Consider the following 18,021-nt stretch of genomic DNA (forward strand, 5'->3'; position numbering starts at 1 on the left):
GTTTCTAGTTCCTACTGCAAAAGAGACTTGCAGTGGTCTCAGTGGCGCACTAGCTACCAACATCTTGGAGAGGTGTGCCACACAGGACAAAATGTTTAGGTTTGTCATTTTTGAATGAAAGTAACAAAGTGTTTAAATAATGTATTTTATTGACATTGTAATAAAGGCTTCAGTGTCCCTAAAATGGACAGAGGAGAGTATCAACCATGGTGTTTCCATAAGCTTACAAGTGGCACAGTAGTCTGGGAACATTGTATATTAAGAGTCTCTTGATCACAATAACTACAATGTTACTATCTCCTCTACCCTTACACAAGTAGTCTGACAAATAGCTACATCAAGTACAATACAAAACTTCATGTATATCACTGAGGGTTAAATCTTATTTATGACTGAAGTTCACTGAACATAAGATTTTAAGTGTTTGAGTATTTAACAAGTACAATAGTGTTAAGCATACAGCATTTTTATGTCCAGGAGGCTGATCATAGAAAGTTGGAAAAGACGTACAAGATAAATATACGTATCGTAAATCTCGAACACGAGTTATGTGGCACACTATTTGGACTTCACTTCCGTAGACTAGCAATAACATCTCTTATAAGGACTGAGTGAAGTTCAGTGCATTCACAGTGTATACTGTGTCTTATAGCCAGGCAAGTAGAGAGAATTCAACCTACGAAACAGTGTCCACAAGTTAAGTGCTCGAGATCTGGCTTAATGGTACCTGGATGTAAACCGTAGTCAAAAAGAAGCTTCCCTGAATCGGAAACTATGTGTATGTTCCTGTAACAAAAGTGTATTTTAAATATGGCAGCACCACCGTCACTCTCCCTCAGCTAACATTACATCGCTGAACTACTTCAGGTACTTTTTTTTCAGGGACCGTAATAACTAGAGTAATCGAGCACTTCTTAAGATGTTAAGTTGTGAAGATGACTCTTTGTTTCTGAAAATTAAAGTAACATAGCACAAAAACTTAGTTTTGAGAACACATTTCAATAGGGAATATAATGCTTTTTTGAAACAATTAAGCCTCCATTGTACGTATAGTCTTATTAACTCAAAAGGAACTGCAACTCGAAGTAATTTTATCTCTGAAAATTATACCTAAAATTGCAGTAGAAGTGTGAGTAATTACTCAACATCTCAGACAGAGCGAAAGAGGAGACAAACTGTGGTATCCATGGAACAAATAGTTTCTTAGCTATGAACCTCCAAAATGGGAATTAGAAAACTGCAGGTTTCACATCCAGGTGCCCTTAACAGAGATCAAACAAACCTATAGGGACACATGTTTACATGCCCTACACAAGACATTCATGCACTTTATCTACAGGAAAAGTTACTACATCTAGAATTCACATATTTTTGGAGATGTGGATCAGTAAGTATAATTCTTTTTCACAAATCACAAATATAGAACATCAAATGTACATATCACAACACAGGTTTGTAAATTCAGTGTAAGAATCCCACCAGCTATTGCTCCCACAAAGAAAATTAGAACAATTTGGTATAGGTCACCTAAAAAATGGCTGAAAATTTGCTGCATTGGGAGATAACTTAGAACACATCATTGTAAACTTTTGAAAAAGTACTTTGCTAACACATTTGTTAGGGAATAAACCATCGCTAGATCATCAGATTTTACATATCAAGCCTGAAACTCCCTCTACATTCTCATCAACAAGGCTCTACTGACAGCACTGCATGCTAGATAGTAACAGGTAACTTTACCCTCACATAAATATATCTCAAGTAGTTACTGGTATTTGCAGGTAACATTTCTATAATATTACATCAACATCACCATCATGGTAGTATGTTCCTTACAGTGGAACATACTAGAATAACACAATATAAAGTGGCAAGTCTCCATACACAGTATTTGTCCTATCAGAAGGAAAAGTTTACCACTTTGTATTGTATCTTCTATGACAAATGTATAAATGGTAATCTTCCTGGATATTTACGTGTGGTTGCATTTAAAGGGAATCACTGCAGACCACTCAAACCACAATATTAACTTCCAGAATGATCAACATTTTCACAGTTCACACAGTCAAATTATACAATTTACTTTGTTGATAGTAATCACAGTGCATAAAGACCTCTAACAGGAAGTCAAATACAGGTTAAAATTAAATGGCCTAACCTACTAGTATTGTTCTCACTCTAATAGGTACAGGGAATGGAGCATAAGGACTAAGGAGTGTGACATCTTCATGCCAACGAGGCCCATCGTGGCAACTTGGAAAAGAATAGGCCATGGACTGGTTAACTACAAGAAAAGGAGGTATACTGTACTAAGTGACAAAGGCAACACAGCACTTGCATGATTAAAATGCGGTAGAGTTTAAAATACCCGAGAAAATTATACCAAATAACTCTGAACAATTCTTCCAATTCACTTCGGGTTCACAAACTGCTAGTGATATCCTTGTTGAGACCATTAGGTAATAGGTTCCTTTTATTATCATCGTTATTAAGTGCAAATAATTTAAAAGAACTGATCTTCCGGCAAAGTCTATTCCCGGAAGAAATCCTCAACACATGTAGTAGTTGTACAAAACAGAAAGTTACAAATAACCATCTCCCTCTGTAGTGAGAACGTCCATGTGCCTTCGAGGGTAGGAAACATGTCGACCTGATCTTGTAGTCTGTATTAAAGGTCCACTGGTCTGATTGCCAGACGATTATGTCTCAGGGGTGACAGTGGTTCAAGATTTCAGAATACCAGATATGGTTCCTTGTGATTTGCCTTCTATGTCTGTAGGTGAATTAAGTTGAAAAATGAAGGCGGGTTTCAATCTGTTGATGCAGACTATTTCCCTGTAGCTGCCTCCACCTCTAAATACTAATCATTGTGAGACGACTGGATATGGCCCATCATATATTGGCCGAAGGAGTGTCTTAACAGCATAATGTCAATTTTCTTATTCACCCTACACTGATGACAGATTTACTCTTGGTTGCAGTGTTCAGTGGGAATGAATTTTAGATTCCTCATCTGTTATTTTAATTTGAAAACAAAGATTTGAACGTCCATGAGCCACTTTTATTCATTAAGGAAAGCTCCCGGTAACATGACTATAGAAAGATGTAACTTCATCCTAAAAATTCATACAACTCCAGCTGAAGTACGAGTGAAGATCCAACAAGACCAGCGAAAGATCCAAAACACATTTGTCAGACAGTCATGCATTAAAGCAGACTATGACTGACTGTGACACCGTTCCCTTTTGCCATTTGCTGGTGGATGGTAGACTAGTTTTTATGTACGAAATGCCTAGTGCGTTGGCAAGACATTTCAGTAGTCAGCATACAGATTGTCTTCTGCAGTCTGTAGTGATGATTTAAGGTACAATAAAATGAAATATACACATTGGCAAATGAGCCAGATTCAGCTGTAATCTCTGCTAGTGGAACTGTTGCAGGCCATCGTCACAAGCAGTCAATAACTGTGATAGGGTAGAGATATCCTTGCAATGGAAGTAATGGACCCACAATGTTCAACATTAATATGACAATCTTGCTGCAGTTGGGTGGTACCTTCCAATTGCCGAGTTAGTGTCTCTCCAGACAAGGTCCACATGCTGATGTCCAGGTTTTCAGATCCTTTTGGTGATGGCCAAATGAAGTGCCCCCTTACTAAAATGCCAGAAGCTTGAACACCAGGATGCATCAGGTAAAAATTGCTTGCCATAGCCCTAGTGTCACTTATTTGTACAGCAACATAATATACAGAACATTCACATCAGGGTCACCACTATTTTGTGGATTTAACAACAAACACCCATAAAGTACAGTTTATCATGATTTTACTTTTAATACAGCATGACTGCTGAAGATCAAAAAACAAACCAAAGAACTTGCATATACAAAGCAATAAAAGATGAAAATAGACTAGTTCCAAAGACCATACACAAGTTGAAATATAGAAATATGATTACGGTCTGCTACAGAATCAAACATATCCATGTTGTTCAAAAGCAAGAGACTTGTTCTCTATTCCAATGAAGCCTTTCAACATAAATATTATGAAATAATTTACATTAATATTTGAGACCATTACCTAAATCATATAAAATAACTGTTCACTACAGAAAATTGATCAGGAATAATGATCAAACAAAAGTTTCTTCACAATGTAAACACTGTTAAAAAAATAAGCACTTTCTGATACTGAAGTCATGCAGGTGGATTTTTTATAGGCTAAGTGCACACAAACCTCTGAATTATATTGTCTCAGAGAATTTTTGACAAGTTGAGTTTTGTACTTGGGACATAACAGCTCATTTTGCGTGTCAAGAAGTGAACAGTCATTCAAACGAAGAATGAGCGCATGGTATTGGATAAGTTTCTCAGCAACAACTGAACCTATAACTTACGTTTCTGTTGTGGTAAGCACAGGGTTTGCATCTACACAAGAGGTTAGCTGCATAATAAAATTACATCTGAAATAATTAAACTCAAAGAACATACAATACCATGTAAAAATACAGTACTCTTTAGTAAATATTCATTGCTTTATTACTTCTTCTTAAATTTAAAATACTATACTTTTTAGAAACTTTTCACTTTTCTATGATCAGCAATGTGAGTTTGTAGTCTGCATATGTGAAGGTACTGTATCAGTACAAAGTTGTGTGTTTGTGAAAGAAGAATGACATTCCGGATGATCAAAATCACATCTGAGGCAGGAAATGCCGACTTAAGAAAAAGCCACAATGTAACAAATGACACAGTTTGTCCTATAAAAAAGCACAGTAGAACCGCATCAGTCTGGATCAAATTTAGTTAAAATGTCAGTGTCATATTTTATGCAACAATTATTATTCTTTTGATATGCAGAACACACAGCACAGTACTTCATTTCTGAAACTATAACATAATAGTAAATAACTTGGTAATTAGTGAACCTCTTAAACACTAAATTTAAACAAGTTATTCAAATACAGTGACGTATGAACTATTTCATACACTATTAATAACAGTGACCTTAAACTATTTACAGTGGCGCTGGTGAGAAATTGTAATGGCATTTTCCCCATTACTTTACAGTAATTCGGATTTTCCTTAGCCTGGATCACATCTGGTCCCATTTAGTCCAGAGAACCTAGGTTCTATTGCAGGTCATTACTGTCACTATAAAGTTTTCATTTAGTTTTCACAACAAAAAACATTCCAAGAAATAATAAGTCTAACAGCTATTACAGAATACACAAAATACACTTCCTGATTTAGCATATTATTTAGAAAATGCTAAGAGAGAAAAACTGATTCAAAGACCAAAATTGTTTATGTAATTTACATTCATATTAACCTTTAGAGGACAGACTACATATCCACAATACTCACACCACAGCTAAACTCCCAAAATGAACATTTCCGCAGTTGAAAAGATATCACAGTGTACTAACATCCCTAACAGCAAGTCAAATATATAGTTCAACGCTATAATAGTCTAAACTAGTATCATTCCGCATACCCTCATAGGTATAGGAAGTAGAGCAGAAGGACTAAGGAATGAAACTTCTTCATGCCGACGAGGCCCTCCGTGGCAACTTGGTAAAGAATAGGCCATGGACAGGTTAACAACAAGAAAAGGAGGTAAGTTCTTAAACTACCGAAGAAACACATACCAAAGAAATGTACGGTCCTGAAGTGACCAAGTGCTTGGGACCGTCACATAATACAGTGAGTTAGAAATTACTCTCCGCAGTAAGCAGTACAGTCTATCTGAGTGTTCAGTTAAAATTGGTAGTCTAGCACTCAATGAAGCAATGAAAAACTGCCTCAGGTATGGAATTTACCTATTCTAATGCATTGAGATACTGAGTCAGAAAAAGTCCTCTTTTCACTGAGGCCGTTTATTCGTCATCTTCCGGGAAAACCCACTCAACTAAAACCATTTGCTCCTCCATAGTAAGAATCTTAAATTTTGCACTGTACTAACTACCTCACCCGACCTTCACTTTAACAGCCTTGCATTCTTCTCAGCTGGTATCACCACCAGCCAAGGTCACTGCGTAGGATCATTTCCAACACACTGTAGGTTTTGATTAACAAGTGCTCATTTCTTTCTTTCTTTCTTTCTTTCTTTCTTTCTTTCTTTCTTTCTTTCACCATAGGCAAATGTTACTCCCAGGTCATTCTCTACCCGTCCCTCAACATTTACGGTAGTGGTACATAATAGAATGGAGGAATAAAATAACCATCACACAAATTATATTCCAGCAAAATGACTTGACCTCTATTAGAAGGCAATCAACTATTTTATCATTTCTAGAACCAAGTATTCACCAATCCTAGAACCTAGTATTCACCAAAACTATAAACTTATTACGGTATATTTAGTCCTGAACATTACACAAGTGCTACATGAACATGTCATTGGCAGTTTACAAGATCAACTCTAAATTTACAAATATGAGTTGATAATTACATGTAATAAATTCCATTACATTCTGTATTATTACACCAAATTATGGAAAGAAATGTCCTATGATTTTCAGATTCACCTAATCCACTTTATAACAATGGTTGTATGATGTACCAATTAAGTTAGGTGGATCTGAAAATCATAAGTTCTTACTAAGAAATGTTCAGCCATATTTTATGAGTTCAGACTCATACGAAATACAGTTTATTGTCCCAAAGGATCAGTTTATCACATAGTAACATATTACAGACCAAGCTCCTCTTATTGCTTCATTTTTATTTATTTTGCAAAAGTAACTCAAAGAAGGTATGAATTACTTCTGAAAGAATTCTCACTTTCCACTGCTACAGCAGCAAATGGTAGGCCTATTTAATGCTGTGTTATTTAAGGTTCCACTGCACCTCTCAAGAGTCTTCTCCTGGAAGCTCAGAGGCCAGCACACCATGTTCCTCTGAGGCACAAACCAGCCACACAAGTCTACTGTCACCAAACATTTGGACCTCATTTGGGAAGTACACCAACAGGTAATTCAAGATAGAAGTCATGATAGGAAGATAACCTGTACTTAGTTTCCAGTTTCATCTTTAAACTGCACAGGAAACAAATACAGTACAAGTAACCCTCAAAAACAAGTAGGCCCTATACTATTTACTGTATATAGAGCTCTGTAAAACCTACATCATAAATATTCTGTAACCTCTTACATTCACCAAATAAAAAAAACCACCGAGCAAGATCCAAGGAAAATTTACATTTTTACCTTCCTCCTTTTAGGCTACCTCTGCAGATTAGTGGCAGCGCCAGTCTGTAGATGCCAACATCGGGGTTCATATCCTCTGTAATGGATATCTGCTGCTGGGTGAGGTGAGAACAACAATATTGGGACTGAAAAACCAGAAAGCCACTGGCCCAGACATCTATAACAAACACCTGAAAAGCGCCTTTCCACACTTGAGAAAAATATCTAATGCACTCTTCAATAAGTGTCTAGACATGAGCGTAATATCAACTAGCTCGAAAACCTCCTTACTGAAGATACTATACACAGGTAAAGGAAACCAAAACTCTCCCGATTCGTATAGAGGTATCACTTCATAAAATGCAATAATCGAAGTCTTTTCCAAAATACTAACGGACAAACTCACCTCCCTAACTACTGAAATCATTCCCGATCAACAATATGGTTCAGGTAAAGATGATCAACCTTACATGCAATACAGAACTTACTGGAAGATGTCGGAAGCTCTGAGACAAAGGGAGCAAATACCATGTCATTTTTATAGACTACAAGAAGGCTATTTACCTGATGCATCATCAGATTCTTATTGGTAAACTGGAGCAAATTTTAGGAAATATACTGGCAAACATCCTACAGGATAAAATACAGTCATTTTAGAGACAATCTTAAATCCTCACGACCTATCATCCAGACAAGAGGAGATCTACAGGGTGACCCAATTGGTCCGATCTTATTCATCCTGATTACTGCAGACATCGTGAAAATACTGACGGGATTTGAAGGGCAAATCTCGCTATATACCTATAAAATGGACTTCGCTCTTCCAATTTATAAGACTTCCAGAAATGCTGGAATCTACTGGTATCCTGGACAAAAATAAACATTCCAGTAAAACATGGACAAAATGGTACACATGATATTCAGAAGGGGTGGCAAAGTTGCCGTCAGAGAGCAACTAACCTATAAACAAGTCTCCCTAAAATTGTAAATTATTTCACAGAACTTGGGGTAACCTTGCAACCCTTGAAAGCTCCTTCTTGAAACATGTAATAAAGAGGGCGACAGCAGCAGTAAGTGCGATGAGTGATATCGAACTTCTACGAAGACTATCAATTGACACAGCTGAGAAAATCTTTAGTAAAATAAGAAGTCATATCGCCACCTATGGGATACAAATCATTTGGCCCTATCTCATCAAAAACAACTGAAAAGAAATTCAGAAAACAAAGGCAACTTTTCTGAAGAAGATTTTGTGTTTGTCGCGATATGCCCTGTCCAGACTATATTATGAATTAGCCAGGGAATCCTTTTACATTGAGTGTATCTCGCTTAACATGAACTGTTGATGCTATTCAACATGTTTTTCAGTACTTTCACTGCTATGAGTGTACTTAGTTAAAAGTAAACAGTCGTTAAATAACAATTTATTCGTATCTACAGAAAGTGGATTAACATTCAACGATTCTTGGAGCAGTTGAATATACAATCATGATCATCACCGAACTAGCTATCAGCTTTTATTCTTACCCTACAAGCCTTCTTGATAATGTGCACATGAAATATAAGGGAAAAACACTCATTGAGATGGCAGTAGTGATTAAGAAGACAATATAATTACGCCTAGCCGCCAGGAAATTTTAACCGCCTTGAATAATTCAGAATTTTTCACTCCAACATCCGGTCACTAGCGTTTTTATAGAAGCTATGAATACAATTGGCTCAGAAGTGACAAGGGGCTTTCGTTCTTATGGGAGACAGCGAAATATACTAGAATCTCCTCTTGAAAATAAGTTGAGTATTATTGCCTGCAGTATATGCGACACTACATAATTAACGATACCGCACTGTGAAGTGATTGATATTCTAACTAGGTACTCATTTAAAACGAACTTTCAATTTCCAGTCCTTTTGATTTTGTGTTCACTGTTGTATTATGGTTGGATATTTTAATCCCCACAATCCTATTTGTGTAAGTGTACTGTGCTGTATGAGAGGTAGAGATAGTGACCATTTTACTATTTTCAACTATCTCCAAAAAACCTTAGAGGTCTAAATATTTGGGTTTTCTATCTCTCAAACGTCCGACTCGTTGGCTGAATGGTCAGCGTACTGGCCTTCGGTTCAGAGGGTCCCGGGTTCGATTCTCGGCCGGGTCGGGAATTTTAACCTTAATTGGTTAATTCCATTGGCCCGGGGGCTGGGTGTTTGTGCTGTCCCCAACATCCCTGCAACTCACACACCACACATAACACTATCCTCCACCACAATAACACGCAGTTACCTAAATATGGCAGATGCCGCCCACCCTCATCGGAGGGTCTGCCTTACAAGGGCTGCAATCGGCTAGTAATAGCCACACGAAATTAAAATCTCTCAAACGAGCCATAATATATTTTGTGTGGAAAGAATTAAGATAACCACTTATGCATCACATGCATGTAATATACACACGCCAAGGGAAAAATAATGACGAGAATAATCTGTAAAATGCTGGAGTGATCACCCAAACACCAGTAGAGAGTTCAGACCAAGCAGACAAGAGGATATGAATATATTGAAGTCTTGATGGTATCAGCTGATGCAACAACAGTGCCTGCGAAGGTGGAACTGTCACTTCTGTGTAATTCACCTTGAAAGTGATCTATTACTCATTTTCTTCAGAACCACTGCAGTGAGTGATGCTCTAATGACATCTGTCACTATAAGGCCTCCCATCCAGATTCCTGAACATTTCTCGTCAGCCCAACTTTGTCGATTCCTCAAAGGCTGTAGCCTTTAGTACAGACACTAGACAATACAACGGAACGTTTTTGAACTTGAAAAACTGTCTTTTGGTGGCTTTATAGGAAGACAGTATTACAGGATAGGTGATGATGGAGTAAGGTGCAAAAACTTTCGCAGCCTAACTAACGTAACACTGCTGGCGTTGCGAGAGAACAAGAGCCAATCAAGAGAGGACAAACAGGAAGGATCCTGGTATAAAAAAGTGGAAGCAGGGTCCCTCTTGGCAGTCGCCTCTTACTGTGGAGGGGAACTGACATGTTCAGCTAGGGGGTATCTCTGGTATGTACCTAACATTACATACAAGCACTCAGGGAATGGTGCTAGCCTAGCGCAGCCTTGATTCCAGCTCATCGCTTCAAGACAATCTCACATCTAAATTTAGCGTTAAAAACTCTTGTAGGACTTAATTATAACTCCGTGATACCCCCGAAAACCGTCAAGAAAAAAAGACTTAAAACAACCTCAACTTTGTGTCGTATAGTGTTGACTTAACTTCGACACTACGATTAAGTCAAGAAGCTTTCTAAGCACTTTTGACAACATTAGTAATATGAGCCAGTTTTGTACACAATAACGACAAAAATGTCTGCACAAACAGAATTAAACCTCGTTAGTGAGTTTCTTATTAAGCTATAAAAAGTCTTATCACGTGCGAAATTCAAAGTCCCAATTCACGTCGTATTGAATCTAAATAACAATACATCACTTATAGGATCACAAATTTCCTGGTCCAGAAAATTTTCTTTGTCATCTCTCGTGGAAGGAACATGACTTCCAACATAGATAAGAGCACTCCACCACAGAAGGCAGGTGGAGAAATGTTGCGCGGAAACTGCGAAAATCCAAGATTTCCTGAACTTTGCAGGTAAATTATGCTTTCAGTGAGCCCAATGTTTTAGAATCTCCTTTGCTACACTACTAAAATCGGTAAACAGAATTTCATGAAAAACGGTATATAAAGTCTGAGAATATGGAACTACAGTCTACACTATGATTAATTTTACGACGTCCTAATAGCATAGAGTCGAAAGAAAATTAAATGTGAAGTCCTACGATATAGAAAGCTCATAAAACTGATTAACAATAACATTCACCATTGTTTGTTGTGATGTGCTTTGTGTCTTCTGTTGCCACTCATCTCCGAAAAACAGGATTACTGCTGCGTACAGAGTATTTTTTTAAAAATTTGCCTTATGTCGCACCGACACAGACAGGGCTCTTTTTTAGAATTTGTTTTACGTCGCACGGTCATAGGTAGGTCCTATGGCGACGATGGGATAGGAAAGGGCTAGGAGTGCAAAGGAAGCGGCCTTGGACTTAATTAAGATACAGCCTTGTGTGAAAATGGGAAACCACGGAATACCATCTTCAGGGCTGCCGACAGTGGGGTTCGAATCCACTATCTTCCGGATGCAAGCTCACAGCTGCGCGCCCCTAACCACATGGCCAACTCGCCCGATCGTACCGAGTTTAACAGACTGCCTGAATATTGGCGGAAAGTAGGTGGGGAGTTAGATAACTTTCTTCTTTAGCATGCCATTCCTCTGGATCATAAATTTTCTGATATAACTGGTACGTAACACACTGGTACATCATAGCATTCGAGCTATTCAATCCCTACCCTGAGGCGCTGATTGGAATGAGCAGCGTGCATATGTAACGGAATAATGGCAGGAGTATTCATGGCTGTCTGCGGCCTGGTCATTCCAGGTATGAAACTTTGGACTGTTAGATCGGCACCGTAGTACTGTTCGTTGAAAGTGAGAAAATGTGCGGTCATTCATCTGATCGATTATTTTATACGATAACATTGCTTTTACTTGCTACTTTCTTAGTGACGTTTCTGTAATGACCTATGTTGACTTCAATTAGGAAAACTACAAAGTCAGACTTTCTGAGAATCCCGTAGCAATGCACGGGTACATCAGCTAGTGATTAATATTTTCCTTCATTTTGATTTATCACCTTAATCACCGAGTCATAGAACCGAATAGGATTAATGAAGATGGCATTATATTTTGAGAAATTTAAGAAATTTATGAGGATTTGTCAGACCATTATTTTATTCAATATCCCTGACAGAATGAAACAATGCTGTTTTCTACTTGTTATTGGAGCTGTATTCACTGTTCTGAATGGTGACTATTTTATTTATACTTTTCGAAAGTTAACCGTAACTTTGTGTTGTAATGATAGTAATGTTTCTTTACCCTGAATCTATTATTATAAAAGTATCATAAACAACACTCATCCATAATTCTAATCCTTGGATTTTTCTTATAATTCTTGTGTACTCTAAGTGGTCCAAAATGATAATAGACAAAATGCCTGAGACCGGAGCCCCTTTTGGAAAGCCCTTCTGGTTGTACATTTTTAATTAAATGTAAAATAATTAATATAAACTCAATAACTCCTATAACGACACTGATTTTAGGTATACTAAGATGACCTTGAGAGGTCAAGTCGCCCATAATAATGTTTACAGTTTCCTTAATGGATACATCAGAGTACTTGTCTGAGAATTTTAATGTAACACCTCACCACACGGTTTGTTCCTACGATACTGTATTAAAGACATCTCACAAAAATCTGCTGAGTTCTTAATAGGGGACGTATCATCAAATAGGTAATGCTTAGTAGGATAATTGTGGATGAACTGGGAGTTTTGTATGTAGGGCTATTCCTGAAGTTGATAATTGTGAACGTATATTGGACAAACGGGGCATATAACTACGTACCTGGAACCTGTCAATACAAAGCAGCACCAGAAATTCTCAGCAATGAGTAGTCACTTGAGTGAGGCGAATCATGCTTTTTCATCTATTAAGCAAAACCTAACCATACTTACGAAAGCTACAAAAGGTGATCTTTTGAATACTATTGAAAAATATATCATTTTTCAGGACCACTTTTTTCCAACAGTAACTATAATGTAAATGATATCCTGAAAAGTAAGAATCCTTTATTTGTCCAAATATCCTCTTTATTGGAAACATTAGGTATTGAAAAAGCTCAATCGTTTAAGACGACCACCCCAGTAATTCCATTCACACACACAGCTACCCTTTCCCTCCACCTTCCCCTTCTCTTCCCCCACTTACAGCCCCCGTACTGGATGTATTATGTAGGTACAACACAAGACGCACAGCAGTGGCTGCAAACCTGGCTGCGGTAGTTAAAATAAAGCGAGGTATAAAAGAACAAAATAAGGGTAAGTTCCCCTTCTTCATACCATTTTCACAAATTTATACTTCATAATTTGGTTGTCGCCGTATTCGTTAGATTCTTTTTTCCTTTCCAGATATGTGTTTGTACTAGGTTATCACAAATGAAAAAGTTCCGTACAATTCAATATAGCTATAGAATTCAACCTAAAAGAGTATTTCCCTCTTCCTTTAACGTGTTCCTCCAGCATAAGTCTTTCAACAAATATTGCAGAAAAGGCATATGTTTTAACATTAAATTACAACAGTCCCATTTTTAAATCCTTAAAATCTGAAAATTGAACAACACAGTTTCTTTAATTTTGACTGGGAACTTTAAGATTCATGTTGAATGTACTTGATACATACTGTGTATACAGTGTTTTAATGTGTTAATGTTTTAATGCGTTAGGCCTTGTTGTAAATGTTTATTTTGTTTGTACAACCATTATGTAGACAATATTTATAGCTAATTAATTTAGACTATTTGAACAGAAGAGGATGGCTCTTAGGAGTCGAAATATGTATTGTGCGTTTTGTAAATATAATTGATCACTAAGGCTGCATTGATTTTGTGAATCTCCCAAATGGTTATAATTTAAACATTCCACTTAGTCGAGCAGCTCGTCTCCTTTCTCCCAAGTTTTCCCAGCTCAAACTTCGTAACATATTCGTTTTTTCGTAACGTTATTCTCTTATCGGAAATCGCCCAGAAACTAAATGAGCTGCTTTTCTGTGGATATTTTCCAGTTCTCAAATCACGTAATCCTGGTACCGGGTCCCATACACTGGAACCATACTCCAGTTAGTGTCTTACTGGAGACTTATATGCCCTCTCCTTTACATCCTTACTATTATTTAACAGGCTGCCAGACCAAAGCACGGTGAAGCTATATTATATAGCCTGTGTTATGCAATTATTTGAAGTCTGCTACTAAAATGACTGAAAAAGATCAAGAGTCAACTATGAAATAAGCTAGCTTTTTTCTTGGAGCGCAACTTCATGATACAATCATCTCATTAACCAATTAATAAAACTATTTTGTTTCTCCAAGTCATTTTGGGGTCTCTGTAACACCTAGACTCATTTTGATTTTGGTTGGTGGTTTAGGGCCGGATGCCCTTCCAGACACCACATGATTTGAGATGAAATCTCAACCGAGGATCGGCTGGGATTCCAACCTCAGCCTTCCGGATGGGAAGCAAGACCGTAAGCCACTGAGCTAACTAACAACGCCTGGGAACTGAATGACCAGCTCTCAAGCAGCGAGCCAGCTCTTTTGAACGAGTCATTCAAAAGAATAAGAGTTTGTTCATGAACAACCCACCACTAATGTGACTTAAGTACGATGTCCATAGCAGTTACGAGAACTCTGACTCATTTCTACTTGAAGTTATAGGATATTAATTCTCTCTCTTACACTCAGCTATGACATCGTAACACCTAACTCACCCTGTAAATGTACCTGACACCTGATCTGCAGGTCCTCGATCTTTCAAACATATCCACTTAAATAGCATTTATGAGCATCCAAAATTATATGCCAACTATCGAGTTCTTTACCTGCACCGGTTATAGTTCTTGCAGGTCCCAAGGGTGGATTTCATCCACTTAATCCAGTTGTAATGAACGGTAACACACTAAACCGATCTTTCTTCCTGAATGGATCCAACCAATGAGAATAAATTACCCTCAACATGCCCCTTGTGAAACAGTTTAAGTCACAACATTTTGCTTTTATCGGAAGAGCAATTTGATGAGAAAAGTATGAAAAAGCGATAATGGCGCCAAATATCGTAAGTATTTGGACTCGGCTGTAAAAAGCACACTGTAGCTACCACATAGAAAGAAATGAAATCAAAATCATTAACATTTAGATTTCAAAATAGAAAATTATAACAAAAATATTCGATTATCAGCCGAAGAATATCGGCTCATGGACTTACCCATTTCGTGTGCCGATGATGATAATGCGTTCCTGGACATACTCTGCGCTGGTAGTCCCAAGGCATTCATGCTGATTGATAACCTTTCTCCGTTTCAAGAAAAACCGTACGTGTAACGCAGTCGACAAAAAGTTTTCCTGAAATGAAAGTCATTAAAACCATAAATTCCAATCAACATATTGAACCGTTGCCATCCAAATAAAAATATGCCAGGCTAAGTCTGAGAGCATCGTGGTACGTTCATTAAAACTTTGGAAGTTAGTTTCAGTCTAAACGCCCAAAGACGTAAATACCAATGGTATACGAATGCGAAACAGTGTCATTATTTTGTGAATAACAAGCAAATTCTGGGATAAAATGGATTTATTGAACTAAACACATGACAAATTATTCACACTAAACTCAAGAATGAAATTAGAAAAAGTAAACTTGACTCAAACGGTCAATAAAAGTACAACCATGTGCCGAGCACATCTGAAGTTAATTACAATAAAACACCAAAATAACGAGAATCGGACCAAATGCCGATGAAATGAAAACAAAAACATGATAAATCTTGGTTAGGATCTACATCTTGCATTGAATCGATGCCGACAAGTAAGTATGCCGGTATCACCGAAGGGGTGCGATCTCACAATAGTCCGATAAGATGTTCCTCGACAAAAGAAAATCTAGCTACTTTCGATCCATTATTTACATATTTACATAATCAAAGTAATAAAACACAACAAGGCTAACCCAGGCTTCACTAATCTTACTATAACTACACTGCTTCCACTGACAGACCGCTCTGTCACAAATGGATCAGCACTGAAGCTGATTCCCCTTAAAAATTATTTGCATTTTAACTTAGCCCGGAGCTAATTAAAACAACGTTGAAACAGACATGAACAACTAAAAATAAGCACTGTCACACATGACAAATGAAATAAACATATAATGAAAAACCCTGAAAATCAAGCCAAAAATCACTGGACATCTAAAATGAAATACACGTGTGAAATACACTTCTTCATGAATGAGGTCTCAATAAAGCATGACCCAGTCAAGACCTGGGCTAAGTAGGTTACGCCTTCCTGGCACAGCAGGCGGATTTCCACTTTCACTTCTCCTGTCCGTCAGCTGTAAACACCACAAGAATTTCTACCTAGCAGGAAGATAAACAGAGCGAGCTGGAATGGGAGGCTATTCTTACGAGGGGGGGGGGGGTAGTGAATTTTGTTTTAAGAGGGAGTACAACGAGGTAATCATTATCTCTGAACAAATTAGTATAAAATAATTGTTTTTATTTTAAATTTATTTATTCAACTAAGGAATTTGGAAACCCAGTATAAAATAAATTATTTTTTGTTTTAATTAGACCGAAAAATTACTAACGAATCAAAAGGGAACGTGCGTTCCCTGAGTAACATTACACATGTAATTTATATACCCTTGATAAATCCACTGTCGCACATAAAGCAGATGACGAGATAAGCCACGGCCATCTTGAACTTCGAGTTAGCCGTGGATAAGCAGTAGTCGCGTCATCGGCTAGTATGCGTTCGAGGGTTTCCTGCAGGCCGAGGCTCCGTCTTAGGCCAGAGAGATCGGTGCACTCAGTCAGGATGTGGGCCACGGTGAAGTCGGCACCACAAGAACACACTGTAGGTCTTCCCTCTTTAGGAGATACGAGTGAGTAGATCGTAAATTATCTATCCTCACACTACAAAATACTATGGCCTCTCTCCATGAAGGGCGGAAAGAGGGCCGCCACACGGTAGTTGTCTTCTTAATTGATCTCACCTTGTTGGGAATTCAGATAGCTAGCCACTCCGATTCCCAGGACGCCAATATGGTTCGACGTAGATGAGAACAAATATCTTTAGTAGGTACATTGACAGGTCTTGGAGGTAATAGTACCTCTTCCTTTGCAGCTTCATCCGCAAGTTCGTTTCCCGCAATCCCAACATGGCTCGAAAGCCACGCGAAAGTGATTCTGGAGCCAGCATCACTTAACCTGGCTAGAAGGTCATGAATCTGCTGCACCAGTGAGTGTTGCGTGAAACAAGTTAAAATATACTTCAGAGAGCTTAACGAGTCGGTAACTTACACATAAGAAAGTGGCTTCTTTCGTCACGCAGTGCAAACTGTAGAGCCTCTAAGATGGCGTAAAGCTCCGCAGTATACACGCTACACACACTAGGAAGCGAGATCTTCGTGCTCATGTCACTGGTGACGAAAGAGCAACCAACATTATCGCCGTTTTTGGAACCATCCATGGAGATATGTTTCGCGGCCGGATACTGGTGAACAAAGTCTTGGAAATACCTCCGATAAACGGAGGAATCCGTGTCCACCATGGGTCCACGGAGTAGATCTAGACGTATATCAGGTCGTGGAACTAACCACGGAGGTACCTCGCTGAAAGTTTGTTGAAGACAACCACCGATATCGATATTCAGATCATGACCCAAGCTATCAATTCGAAACCCAACCCGCCGTGTGGCTTTCGGCCGGCTTTGGTACCTCTGGTGGTATTGGGTACTAAATATGCATTGATAGCCAGGATGTAGCGGCATTTCACGAATTTTGGCAGTGTACGTGAGCAGTAACTGCTGCCTCCTTATCCGTAAAGGTGGAACTCCCGCTTCAGCGAGTAGGCTGGGAACGGGGCTAGTACGGAAAGCTCCCATTGCCACTCTTAGACAGTATTCACCATAGTGGAGTTAAAGGCTCAGTGTGATTTTTATGCTGAGCCATAAGCTGCACTTCCATAGTCAATTCGGGAGAGGACCGTCACCGTGTAAAATCGTAGTAGCAACGCACGGTCAGCCCCCACGCAGTGCCGCTGAGAAACTTAACATGCTTAAGTCTCTTCATGCTGGCCACCTTCAACTTACGGATGTGGGACTGCCACG

Source organism: Anabrus simplex, chromosome 13 (genome assembly GCF_040414725.1).
Source record: "Anabrus simplex isolate iqAnaSimp1 chromosome 13, ASM4041472v1, whole genome shotgun sequence".
In the NCBI taxonomy this organism is placed as follows: Eukaryota; Metazoa; Arthropoda; class Insecta; order Orthoptera; family Tettigoniidae; genus Anabrus; species Anabrus simplex.